This window comes from Canis lupus, chromosome 34 (assembly GCF_048164855.1).
Source record: "Canis lupus baileyi chromosome 34, mCanLup2.hap1, whole genome shotgun sequence".
NCBI lineage: Eukaryota > Metazoa > Chordata > Mammalia > Carnivora > Canidae > Canis > Canis lupus.
Window position 1 is genome coordinate 717,245 of NC_132871.1, and position 14,256 is coordinate 731,500.

At 44.3% G+C, this 14,256-nt stretch overlaps 1 protein-coding gene across 12 annotated transcripts in view; it reads right to left on the bottom strand.

The window, feature by feature from the left end:
- GULP1 (GULP PTB domain containing engulfment adaptor 1) overlaps nucleotides 1-14,256 on the bottom strand; it is a 215,751-nt gene that overhangs the window by 138,492 nt on the left and 63,003 nt on the right. For 11 of the 12 annotated variants that reach the window (XM_072811500.1, XM_072811496.1, XM_072811497.1 and 8 more), the window contains exon 2: nucleotides 1,162-1,290. The gene's annotated coding sequence lies outside the window, so the exon portion shown is untranslated. Of the gene's footprint in view, nucleotides 1-1,155; nucleotides 1,291-14,256 lie in introns of all 12 variants that reach the window. The other variant, XM_072811494.1, reaches the window with a different exon arrangement.

The window sequence follows — 14,256 nt, forward strand, 5'->3', positions numbered from 1 at the left end:
AGACGAGCACCCACCACACTTGTACCTACTCTAAAAAGTGCAACTCAACCGGTCTCTCATCCGTGAGCTGTTCTTGGCACCCAGCACGTTCTACTTTTACCTAAGGAACTGAAATACATTTCTCATCTTGCCACATTTTATTGAAAATTAAAAGGCATAAGAAAATACTTCTAGACCTTCCTGCTCTTAATGTCCACCACCACCACCAATAATAATCAAACCATCATAGTGCTTAGGCTTATTTCAATAATAAACTTTCAATAAATACTAATTGAATACAATATATTTGCTATCATTTATAAAGAATTTATTTTTAAACAGTGTAGAAAGACCGCACATATACATGTGCTTTTGTACTTAGTTATGTAAGGGATATACTGGCTGAATATATGGGAGTAGAGGATGCCATTGCTTACAAGTAAAATTTAAAATATTAATTTTGAATTTTTTCTTCAACATAAACCAGGTTTTGTTTGGGAATTTCTTTGAATGAAAACGTGTTAAGTCATAGATCAACAAACACTTTCAAAAACGGTTAATGAAAACTGTAACTCATTACTACTTTCTGGAGATAAGTTCATAAATAATAAAAAGCCTTTGGAATAGTATAGCCATTGAGCCAGTGATGCTAATTTTACTAACTCTACCAATGCGAAATAAGTGATGCACATACCAACTTATCTATAAAGATATTACCTGAATAATAAACACAATCTAAGCAATATTTTAAAATCATTTGTCTATATAAACAGATACAAAGAAAAATATAAAACATTAATTCATATTCTCAAAATAAAATAGATTTGTTAGGAAAATAAGGAAATTCAACAAAGAAAGATTTCCCAGCTTTGTTTAAAGAGGAAAACCAACAAAACGTTAAACGATATAGAACAAAATGAACAAAATGATAATGACCCCGAGGTCAAGCAAAGCAAGAGTCGGGCACTTAACCGACTGAGCCACTCAGGCCACCCCCAAGAAGTTATTTTTAGAAAAACAGGCTCATTTGTGATTTTAATTTTATTATGCTTTTATGTATTTTATCATATTCTGCAATAAAACTAACTTTTTAAATATTTGGTACAAAATAAAAGCATTGTTTACAGTCTCCAATGTTTTTTCAAAATGGTGGGAAGAACGTAGGCAGTCACTTACCCTTACCTGGGAGTGCTCAGACACCGCTGAAAGAACACGCGGGTGCTTGACCTCGGATGGCTTCAATCATACAGTTGCCATCTGAGTCCTTCGATCACCTTCTCTCCCATGTGTAGCAGAGGAAATCACGTACGACTGAAAATAAAATTAAAATTGGCTTCAGTAGAGTCAACCAATAATTATGGGTTAAGTCCATTTCAATTCAGGGCTTGTGACACATATTCTAAAATTCTAATTATGTTTCTTGTGAAAGTCCAAGAAAGTCACCTGACAGAAAAGCCAATGGCAAAGCATGTAATTTTTTTGAAAAGACAGAGTCACAGGTGGCCAGACAAGGTCAGCACCAACATCGCTAGTAATCAGTTAAGTGCTCGGGTCCTGGCATTCCCGGGAAGGCCCGCGGCTGGTGGACGGGCCCCTCCTCGCTTATCAGCTAATTAAACCAACCAACTGCACAGTCTGCCCCGATTAAGAAGATGAAACAGGATTTTAGAAAGCACTGATCTATTTAGACTCTCGTTCCACTTCCACTGCCATGGAGAAGCATTTAGGGAACTCATCCTTCTATTCATTCTCACGCTTTATGAGAACAAACGCAGCAGCTGATCAAGATTTTCACATCTTTTATTCCAACAGGGGAAAGGAAAGAGTCTTTCCAGACACAACACAAATTATGCCTTCCTTTAATTTGGTCATTTCCAACGTAGCTCTGATATACATTTCAAATATTAGCAAAGATATTCACAGGGTAGTATCTCCTCTTGCCAAAACTGCTGTTCTGTTTTGCTTTGGCAAAAATACGAAAGCATAGCTCACTCTTTTGTTCGACTTCCCTCCAGAGGTTTGATACAGGCCGTTGGTAAAGCAAGATCTCTATTTTTTGACTTTCTCCAAGAAGAGACTAAAGACAGACGTCAAATATTTTATTTCTGCCCTTTTGTATCTAAGCCATCTAAATATTCTCAACACTACCTTTCCACCACTTTCTTTAGAAGTCCACCTATTCACGCCATTTCCATTCATTTTTTTTTTAAGATTTTGTTTATTCGTGAGAGAAGAGAGAGAGAAAGAGAGAGAGAGAGAGAGAGAGGCAGAGACACAGGCCGAGGGAGAAGCAGGCTCGATGCAGGGAGCCTGACACGGGACTCGATCCCGGGACCCCAGGGTCACCACCTGAGCTGAAGGCAGGCATCAAACTGCTGAGCCACCCAGGGATCCCTCCCATTCATTTTCTAACATTAGAAAGACAAGAAAGGGTCTTAGTTTGAGTGGCCCCAGGGGCAAACTCTAAAGTAATAATTCAAGTAAATAGGTCTGCTTGGGAGATGCTGAAGGAAAGGGTTTTTAGATCATCAATAACATCTACCACAACAGACAAGGACTGTAAAATTAGAATTAAAATATGAGCATGGAAAATAAAATAATAAAAAATACAATAAAATAAAATATAAAATAAAATAAAAATAAAATATAAAAAAATAATAAAATAATAAAATAAAATAAAAATAAAATATAAAAAATAAATAAAATTAAAATAATAAAATAAAATAAAATAAAATATGAGCATGGTATATTTTAAGTCCAAGAATGGATATTTTATGATTTTAGTGAAAACAGGTCTATCAGCCCAATGATGCTATGATTTAGTAAAATCACACGGTTCTCCCTTCGTGGTTACTGAGTCTTCGCTCTACACATGATATGATTCATTCTCTCTTCCCCCAAAACGTAAAGGCCCCATCACCACGTATCTGCAGCTTCAGAACTCAAGCAGGACACGGTAAAAGGTAACCAGGAAACTACGCCATGGTTTCCAAAGTGACTTAACTGGATCATTTTTCTTTTTTTGTCTTGGGGAGAAGGGAGAAAAGGGGGAGAGAAAATTAGTTCTTTTTTAGCATGACGATAATTTCTCTATTTATTTTGTGCAAATGTTGGTCTTAGGGGAATACATAGGAAAGAAATCATCCAAGATAACATAAGTAACCAGACTGTTCACAAAAGCCCCATTCCAAAATATTATAGGAAACTGAATATTTTCCGTAAAGCGGTTAATTCAACTTAACAACCCCACAGTTTGTGTTTCTGTCTCAGATTGACTGAAATCCAGGCTTGCTGTGGGAATGTTTTCAGTCTGGAATACTTTATGGAATGTCACAGGATAAAGAAGAGCGCTAAAATACCCACATCGAAAAACCAGAATGCACTTGTGCCTACTTCTGTCTTCCTCCTTGCAAGAAAATGACATTCTCTGAAGTGGATCTATGTTCCGTGCCCGAGACCATTAGACTTGTGCACATACAGAGCATTTTCAAATATTCTTACAAAAAAATGAGAGTCGTTCTTTTGAGTATATGTATATTGTAAAGTATGAACTCTTGCTTCCAATGTGAATGTCTCTTAAAATTTCAATATGAACGCAATACACTCGATTTCATATTATTTTGCCACCACCGATTACATATTGACGTGAAATCTGAAGATGTATACGAAATTACGTGAAGCCAACCGCTTCTTTACCAGAACCATCATTTCCCCCCCCAAACCGGTATTAGTTTAAGAGACTAAATTTATTAACACTGAAATATGACCAGACGCTTCCATTTGTTAAAGCAGATGGTATCTTTAAATATTTCATACATACTAAAACCAACAAAAACCAACAAGCCAGGTGAAGATGTATTTCCACTTGTCATCAAATGAAATAGAAACCAGTATTACCAGGATCTTAAAACTGTTTCCAGGTCATTTTGCTCCCTATGCTTCTTTTTTATATCTAGCCCCAAGAATTCAGTGATATCTCGAACTAAGTTACAAAATGTCGCAAAAAACAGTTTTCCTAGATCTTCATCTTTTTTTTATTCCGTCTGGGCATCTAAATTCAAAATATACAAGATCAGATCCTCGGGCCTATGATTTTCCTTTTTTTCCTTTTTCCCCCCTTTGTCCTGTGATTTTAATTAAGTAAATGCTACAAGGTTTGTTCTAATTAGTCAAGCCGAAACCTGGCATTATGAGTCCCTGATTCCGCTTACCCATCGTCATGGAGTTAAATCAGAGTAACTTTAATTCTACTTGGTGCCCACGCCGCCGCCTGGTTTCCCCCCCCCGGCTCCACGCTCCCCAGCCCAGGACCCCGAGGCATCGGCAGGACCAGTCCACGGGCAGCCGGGTGACCCCAGAAGAGGCCCAGGCGGGCCAGCGGGCATCGGCCCCCGAGTCCACGGCCTGGGGACCTTTCCTGGCTGCCGTCTAGTCGGTCGCTGTGGCCTGGTGCCCGGGACAGGACGTGCTGCCGGGAGGCCACATGGGGACACGGGGCCACCCTTTCCCGCCCCGTCCGCTCACCGGGCCCGCACTGCAGCGGTGCAGAGCCGGAGGGTGATCCTGAAGCTGCAGCACCCCGAGTGCACCGGGCACCCCGGGTAGGGCATGGGGGGGAAGGTCCACACCCTCCTCCATGAGGGCCAGCGGGGGGCGGAGGGGGCTGTGCAGGCAGCAGGGGCACGAGCCGAGGACCAGGGCCCGGGGACGAACGTCCTAATGCAAAGGCTGCAGTCTGCGAGCCGTCACCTTAGAAGGTGTCATATCAGGGACCTGGGAAAGGCCACCGTGGGCCCAGGGCCATCGTGAGCCAACAGGAGATGGGACGCCACCCGCCAGGTGGGGCAGGTGCCGGGGACACGATGGAAGAGTCGTATCAGGGACCTGGGAAAGGCCACTGTGGGCCCAGGGCCACCCTGAGCCACGGGGAGACGGCAGGCCACCCGCAGGCCGGGAGGGGGCAGGCCCGCAGGAAGGCCGCGGGAGACCTTGGCCGCGAGCAGGGCCACATGGCGAGGCCGCTGGACGCCGGGTGGCGAAGTCCGGGTTTTGCCCGAGGATGGCGGGGGTCGGGGCGTCGGGAGCGGCTCAGTCAGGTGGGCGCTGTGGGCGTCGGGGACCGTGGGGACAGGGACACGCGAACTGTGACTCAGGGGCCCAGGACCAGCGCGGCTCTGTGTGTGCAAAGGCCCAGGCTCTGCGCACCTGCCACGGAGAAGCGGGCCCTAGCCCCCGCCCCGGGATGTCCCCCCGAGCTGTCACCCTGCAGCGGGGCTCGGACCAGGGCTCCCTCCACAGGCACGAGGTCGCTCCGTGGGCATCGCGCGGTCCCCATGCCCAGCTCTATCCGGAGGGAAGACAGCGACAGAGGAGGACACGTGCCCAACTATCCCAGAATCAAGAACAACCTTAAATTCCAAAACAAATTCGACCTAGTTCTTCTCTCCGCCTTTGACGTCAAACTCTCAGGGACACTCTGAAGCTGTCACCAGCAGAAAACTGTCCTGATAGAAGAAGCAGGAGAACAATTATCAAGTCAGTCGCCCTTTCTGGTGAAATCGGCAGAAAACGCATCACTTAGTTCCTTCATGACATAAGGAAAGGCTGGTTTTCAGTTCCTTAATGCCAGTGACACATTTACCTACCAAATACCGTAAGTTGCTGTCATCTTGCATTAAGACCGTGGCCACGAGCAGTTAAAAAGGCATTAAAGCAGCTAAATCATCATCAAAGGTGCCAAGGAATTTTATTAATGGTTATCTCGGTCTGGTATATTTTATACATTTAATTCGTTTTTTTAACTAATCATCTTTACTTAGTTCTAATACTAGGATTATTTCTAAAATACTGCAAATATGGATTTCAACACCAAGTTCTTCAAAAATGGATTTTTTTCCAAATATTCTCCATATTTTAGGTTCCTTCTGTCCTTTGTTCCTTCTTCCCTCTTTTCTTCCTTATTTTCTCTGCACTCTTCCTTCCTTCATCTCAGAAAACAAAATCATGACTTACTATTCTTCACTGTAGTATTTTAATATATCACAACATATTCAGGAGACTGAAGAAAATATTTATATAACACCTTGCTAAAAGCCACCCTTAATTCTTGAAAAAACCTTACTACTAAAAACGTTGTAAAACCATATAAAGGTATTTCAGTGTTTGTGGAAATAGAGCACCTTTATTCAAAGGCTCTTATTATTAAGCATTTTGGTCAATAGCCACACAATAGAGGCTGCTCAAATGAAGGTAATCAAGAAACTATGGTTGATTCCTTAATAATAATAAAAAAAAAAATTAGGGCAGCAAACATTCATTAACTTGGGTTACATAAAAAGTCATTAGTTTAATTTTTCCAGTCCTGTGGAGTTTAATTTTATTCATGTTAATATCTATGAAGTATGTAATGCATTTAAAGGCAAATTTCAGCGAGCTGTAATCCGGCATTCCAACTTCCCACAGTTAAGGGCGGGGGTGAGGGGTGGGAAAGAGAGTTTTATTCATCCTTGTCTCTAAACTAACTGCAATATCACCAAAATTGGATGTAATTAACTTAAATTATACAAACACTGCCCAATAAAATTTAGAAAACCTTCCGTATCAACATAATTCAGCACACACACAAAAAAGTATATAAATGCATCATCTACTCTTAACCAAACAATTACTATCTTACGGAAGAGGAAATTGAGATGCTCTCCTCACAAGTATTTTATGTCAATTGGTTCCGTTTCAAGGTCTTTCTTCGGCCAGTCCAACATTTTCAGTATCAAGATTTTGCCGTCATCCTTTATGCTGATCTATGAAATATCCGCGTCCCATCGGAACTGCTGTTCTTTTTGCTCGACGGTGTTTTCACATAACAGCACACATTTCACACCTCGTTTAATTCAGTGTATATACATATACAAACACGTTGTGCTTTCCTGCCATCACTTCCCCGGGGGAGAAGAAACCAAAAAACAAACCAAAAAACTGCATTCTCATGACTGTGTTAGGAGATCCTGGGTTCCCGACACTTCTTCCCTTCTTCCTGGCAGTTGTGTTTGACCGACGGTGGCCCCAGCGCTAGTTCCAAGACTGGCCAATGAGAGCACGGTCCCCCGAGTTATACTTAGTTATTTGGGAATGGAAATGTGCACTAAGGCTAAAATAAGGAGGATCAAGTCAACACCTTCTTCTAAAACGGCTGAGAAAGTTTCCAACCTTCAAAGGAATTCAACTCCGTGAAAAACAGAGCTGTGAGACAGAAACAAAGATCTGAGAGCCTGGGTTCAGCCTTGCCTGAAGCATCACTCTAGAACTTTAAATTACAACAACCATATTGGTTATTATATTATATATATTATTTATTATTATTATGTATATTATATATTATAAATATTATATATCATTATATATATTATATAACCATATTGTAATTTATTATATTTTGTTTTGCTTAACCGAATTCTAATTGGTTTTCTGTCAAGTTCAAGCAAAGGATCACTTGAATATATGCCATTTACTAACGTATAATATACGTTCATTGAATTTTCATTGGACTTTCTCTAAATTGAGCTAACAGCGTAAAATAATAATGAGCCAAAGGATGGAAAGATACATTGAAAAAATTTCCTACAGAATCGTTATTCAGCTACTCTTTTGGTGTTTTAAAGGTATCTGCTGTTGTGAGAAGCTAAAAAGGACATGGAAGGTCAGATGACTCTTCAGTAGGTTTTTAAGAATTAAGAGGACAGAGGGGCACCGGGGAGCCCAACTCTTGATTTTAGCTTGGGGTGCAATGTCAGGGTTGTGGGCCCAGGGCTCTGCGCTCAGTGGGGAATCTCTGGGAGATTCTCCCTCCCTCTCCCTCTGACCCTTCCCCCCACCCTCTCTCTCAAGTAAATAACTTTTTATTTTATTTTATTTATTTATTTGAGAGAGAGAGCATGAGTGGGGGACTGGATCCCAGGACCCTGGGATCACCACCTGAGCCCAAAGCAGATGCTTAAACAGCTGGGCCACCCAAGCACCCCACAAATATAAAAATAAACATTATATGGTCTCATTCATCTGGGGAACATAAAAAATAGTGACAGGGAATAAAGGGGAAAGGAGAAAAAATGAGTGGGAAATATCAGAAAGGGAGACAGAACACAAGCGACCCCTAACTCTGGGAAACGAACTAGGGGTGGGGGAAGGGGAGGTGGGTGGGGGTGGGGGTGACTGGGTGACGGGCACTGACGGGGGCACTTGATGGGATGAGCACTGGGTGTTATTCTATATGTTGGCAAATTGAACACCAATAAAAAATTAATTTATAAATAAAAAAATAAAGAATTAAAAAGGCAGAAATTACATAGTTTAAAATGTTTGTTTTCCTTTTATTTGCTTTGTTTTTGTTTTTGAGAATGTTTTCTTAAGGAATGATATAATATAAGGGCACCTGGGGGGCACCTGGGGGGCTCAGTCAGTTCAGCGTCTGTCTTTGGCTCAGGTCATGGTCCTGGGTCCTGGGGTCCAGCCCCACGTCGGGCTCCCTGCTCAGCGGGGTGCTCGCTCGATTGCTCTCTCTCAAATAAATAAACTCTTTAAAAAAATGATATAATATAGCCTTTCATTACATTTAGACTGGAGCATTATATTAAATCACATCTTAATTTCTATTGAAGACAGCATAAATGTGATTGATTTATGAAACCGGTGAATAAATGGATTCAGGCTGGATATGAACAACTTCACTAATGTGATATGCATTAGGTGACATGGAGCATTGATCAATTAAAAAATTACACAACATGAATAACAGCTCTTCATTCCCGATGAATCAATGTTACGTCCTACGTAAAAGCAAATACAGACCTGATTGGCAGCTGAATAGGATTATTCGTACCTGATTCTCCTCTAATAAGAAACTTTAGTATTTTTTTTTTTTTTTTGGAGCTTCTCATAAAGACATCACCTAAGTAAACACGGTGCCTTACTAACTCATAGAAGTTTCCAGGGCAATTATTTATGTTGACACTGGAACCTTTTATAGCGTTTCCCTATCTGATAAGGATGTGGTGTCTCCTGTGTGGTATCGGAATGGCCTATCAGAAATAAAGACTTGAACTATCAGCGTTTACAAAGCTGGAAAAATAAAAAAAATAATAATAATAAAAATAAAAATAAAAAAAAAACAAAGCTGGAAAAATAAACCAACTTTATTTTATAGGATACTCAACAAGGCTACGTCAGATACCCAGATCCACAATTCCACAATTTAGTTTTGAAGACTCAGTGCACAAGATATCACACGGCGCCGAGAAGTTCTCTCCAAATAAACGTCGACTACAAAGAAAAGTTTAGCGTACCCCAGCTCACTTTTCTTCCCGTTTCCTTCATTAAAACAAAACAAAGCAAAAAATTTCCTGTTTCCATAAGTGGGTTCCAATGTAATACACTATCTACATAAGCATCGTTCTCCAAAGGTTCCGGATCCTTCCCTAGAATTTCCTTCTCCGTGTCCCGCTCTCTTTAGACTTTAGCTCCATCTCAAACAGAATCCAATAAACCATAATCACTGAAGAAAGAGGCCGTACGTTATAATTATAACCCCACAGGATAGACTCTACGTTATCAAATGAAAACAGAAAATACTGAGCTATGGGCAGCCCGGGTGGCTCAGCGGTTTAGCGCCGCCTTCAGCCCAGGGCGTGATCCTGGAGACCAGGGATCGAGTCCCACGTCGGGCTCCCTGCATGGAGCCTGCTTCTCCCTCTGCCTGTGTCTCTGCCTCTCTCTCTCTGTGTCTCTTATGAATAAATAAATGAAATCTATAAAATAAAATTAAAATAAATAAAATAAAATAAAATAAAATAATAAAATAAAATAAAATAAAATAAAATAAAATAAAATAAAACTGAGTAAGCATTATATTGACCCAAGCTACGCACTTCCTTCTCTTCAGCCTCCGGTACACGTTCTCCTCATCCGTAGGGAGTTATTTCTCTCTCTACTAATAGAACAAAACATCCAGGAGATCTCTAGTTTTTCCGTTATTCTTCGGTTACTTTGTGATAAATGAAGATAGTTCCCTATCTGTGAGCAAAGAGGACTGCGATCCTTTGATTTGAACCTCATCTCCCCACGTTCCAGAACCCAACGACATGGTTCAGCATAAATAGACCAGGCCTTCCCTTTGCCCACAGATTTAGCAAGAGTACAAAGCGTGGAAATGTCATCAAAATTAGGTCGGGTCTAATTTTGTTGGACAAATATTTTATATGGAAGTTAGGTCACAGCGACCTGCAGAGCACCTGCCACGTGGTGCTAATGACACCTACGCATCCCCCCGCATCCCCCCTCGGGGGGATTTTCAGAGGAGTCATCTGCCTATGGAAGCGCTTTCGGAGCCTGAAGTACGGCGCGGGCAGGGGGCCAGGTGACTGGGCAAAGGATGCGCTGAAGGAGAGGTTATAGCTTGTGCTAAAAAAGTAAATATCACAACCAAAGTCCCCTTTTCCAATACGAGACGTCAGAGTCCACGGCTGCAAGTGATGTTTCTGCAAAGTAAGGACTCACTCCTGAGCTGCCAAGCCACGAGGCCGTGTGACAGCCACTGAGCAGCGAGAAGAGGTGGCTGGCCCGAGGGCATCCTCCCGGTGACAGGGCAAGGCTCCACCAGCCACAGCGGGCCTCCCCTCTGCAAAGTGCTCCCCAGGGAAGCACAAGGCCACAGTGGGCCTCCCCTCTGCAAAGTGCTCCCTTGGGGAGCACAATGCCGCAGTGGGCCTCCCCTCTGCAAAGTCCTCCCCTGGGGAGCACAAGCCCACAGAGGGCTTCCCCTCTGCAAAGTCCTCCCCAGGAGAGCACGAGGCAAGCCAGGCTCGATGCCTCTCTGCTGGGCATGGAAACGCTGTCAGACCAGCACAGGACGCTCTGCAGACCACGGAGACTTCGTTTCACCCAGGAGCGCAAGCTCACGTTACCCACAGCACATCCCCCCTGCCCCACCCCGTGTTCTAGAACCATTTTAGGGAAAAACAATGAAATGAAGGGAATCAAGGACTTCCAGCCTCACAGACTGAAGCCAAGGGAAACAGTGACCTGGGGCCCCGGGTACGGATGTTCCTCTGTCTCTGGAGCATCCAGCACGCTGGTGTGTGACAACCATCCGCGATACTCTGACCCCGCGCCCACCCAGTCTCTGCCCAGTTCTACTCCTCCGAGGAACACTACTGACCCACTCGGGGCAGCGCTGGGGACACAGGTGACGCGACCACACCTCCCACCTGGCAGGAGGAGGCATGCCTGCGGACCTCAGCTGTCCCTTGTAGACACGAGGACAGGTGCATACTGCTAAGCACCTGCACCTAACTTGGTTCTTTATTTTTTTTTATGGCAAACTTGATTATTTATTTATTTTTAAGATTTACTGATTTATTCATGAGAGAGACAGAGAGAAAGAGAGAGAGAGAGGCAGAGACACAGGCAGACGGAGAAGCAGGCTCCATGCAGGGAGCCCGACATGGGACTCGATCCCGGGACCCTGGGGTCACGACCTGGGCCCAAGGCAGATGCTCAACCGCTGAGCCACCCAGGCGTCCGTGACTTAATTCTTAACGTCTAAAGAATCTATTCAAATTAGTTCAGTGCTGATGGTGATGAATGTGCGATTTCCTCTTAATTTCTCAAAATGTTTCCACCGAGATAATGACATCAGATTTCCAAACAACGCTGTCCCAGATGCAGGGACCTTCGTTTACCAAAAAGAAAATCGATACTGAGAGACGAGTTATGAGCATCACAGCTAAGACCACAACTCAGGAATTCCGACTCTTTTTATTTCCTGTTCACGACTGGAGGAGAGCCTGCTAGTCTGCACGCGAAAATCCTGTGTATTATTTATCTTTTTGTTTTGTTCTGTTTTTTGTTTTGTTTTGTTTGCTTTGTTTTTTTGTTTTGTTTTTTCGTTTTGTTTTTTTGTTTTGTTCTTTTTTTTTGTTTTGTTTTTGCCAACCATGCCGACTGGCGATACTGTTAAAGAAAAATCCCCACTTATTATGGCTAAAGCAAGCTCATGTGAGAAAACGATTCTACTTATGAATTTCTTATTGCCAAATGAAATAATGAACTTTATTTTTTTTTCTATTAGTAACCTGCCAAGAAGACCTACTAAAGAAAACAGACACAGTGTGAAGTCTGAAAAATATATCAGATGCTTGTACACCAACGAAAATTGCTGCCTAATCAAGGAAACCGTTCTGTCCGACCTACTTCGGTCTTGCCAGCTGAATTCTAAGCACAGCAATCACGGGCTTACTGTACAGCTGAATTACATAAGGATTGCGTCACCATCGTTGTGCCTGATACACAGTAAATGCTCAGGAGATACTTGGGCAGGAAAGGAGACGGAATCCTAGAAGACAGAAAAAATCTGAATAGGTCACCCAGTGCCACTTTGCCAAAACTTCAGCGAACAACGACAGTAATAAAACACACACTCAGTTAATAGAAGTGCACATGCCCTGAAGGACTCCGGGGCTCACGTTTTAAGGCCCCTGATTCTGCTTGTTGCCCAGCGTGGCCTGCGCGGCCCGGAAGCAGCTCCTCAGGGACCTTGTGGAGAAGGGACGCACCCAGGACGGGAGCGATGCTCGTTCTTAACCCTGAAGGAGCCTCCCTACTCTGACATGTCACCATCGTCAGGGGAGCCTAACTCCCGGCCCAAGGTGCTTCTGCGTTTTCAAGTCCCACCTGCGGAATAAAATAACCCATAAAGTAGTAAATGACAATTAAGTTGAAAGGAAAATCTGCGAAGTAAACAAGGGGGGTGATGAAATACGCAAGGAGGTCGAGGGGACTGAGGGAGGAGCGCCGTCCCTCATTCATTCGCTGCTCTATCAAGGTGGCAGCCTGCGCCAGGCCAGGCTGGCTACTGCTGCACACCTTGGGCCAACGTGGCTTCTCAGCAAACCCAAACCAGCCACTCAGCTCAGCCTGCACCCCCCCTCCCCTCACTCACCTCCGTCCACTGGGCCCCCCAGTGGGGTGCCCTCGGGAGAGCCCTGCACCTGCTCCGCCCACCCTGTCCCCCATTGGGGTGCCCCCAGGAGAGCCCTGCACCTGCTCCCCTGCACCTGCTCCGTCCACTGCACCCCCCAGTGGGGCACCCCCAGAGAGCCCTGCACCTGCTCCGTCCACCCTGTCCCCCAGTGGGGTGCCCCCAGGAGAGCCCTGCACCTGCTCCATCCACTGCGCCCCCCAGTGGGGAGCCTACACAGCCAGGCCACCAGGGTCTTGCCCCCATTCCCGCTGTTGGAGGATAACCCGCCTCAGGCTCTCCACCTACTCCTTTCCCTCTGGGGAGACCAGACTGAGCACCCGAGCTAAGGCTGGATCATCAGGGGACCCCTAAACCCAGCCACCGCGGAACACCAGGCCACCAACACGCTCTCCGTCCTGAGCTCTGCAGCAGAAGGCCCTCGGCTACGGGGCATGGAGCAGAGACCCGACGCCTGGGGGCAAGCAGGACACGACCCAGCCAGCTGCCCTGGACGGCTGCGATTACCCACGGCCTCACCAGCCTGGCCGCCCGCACTCGCAGGAGCCTTGGTCCTGCAGCCAAAGAACCACACACCGCCATCTCTTCTCTCTGGCCTCAACGGCCACCTGCAGGGCCCACGCTCCTGAAACTGCAGAGGAACGAAACTTCAAATACGACACACTCTGAGAATAGTATCTTCTTACTCCACCGAATTAATACACCCTCAAAGAATCATACGGACACCATGAGACGAAAAGAACAAGCCGGCCCCACAAATTTGTTGGGCATTGCAAGTGACTGAAAATCGTAGATTCTCCTAAAAAGAAGAGATGCTCTCCATGTAGGTACCCATTCCCCTAAACCTGATCTGAAACCAAACAGCAAACAAGCACATCTGTGCTGTGATCTTTCCCTTTTTCATAAGAACAGTAAAGCGCACATGATTCATCTAGAGCTTCGGTCTTTTCTTTATTGAGCTTGGAACAGTGTGTACGTGTTTTTTTCTATAGCTTGAAGTGAAGTTAAATGTATTCATAGACTATCGGTAGAGCAGAAAAAATACTTTCTTTTCGATTTTATGGGTCCCCCAGCACCACAAAAGCCCAGCCATCTCCCCTAGATTACTGTGTTATATGTTAGAGTTCTTTTTCCTATGTTATAAAACATTAAGTACAGAATTTTTGCTGTACTTACAAAGTCAGACCGCGTCGCTGGGAAGCAGGAGATGGAGATAAAGGAGAAGGAAGTTTGGAGGAATGAAGAGG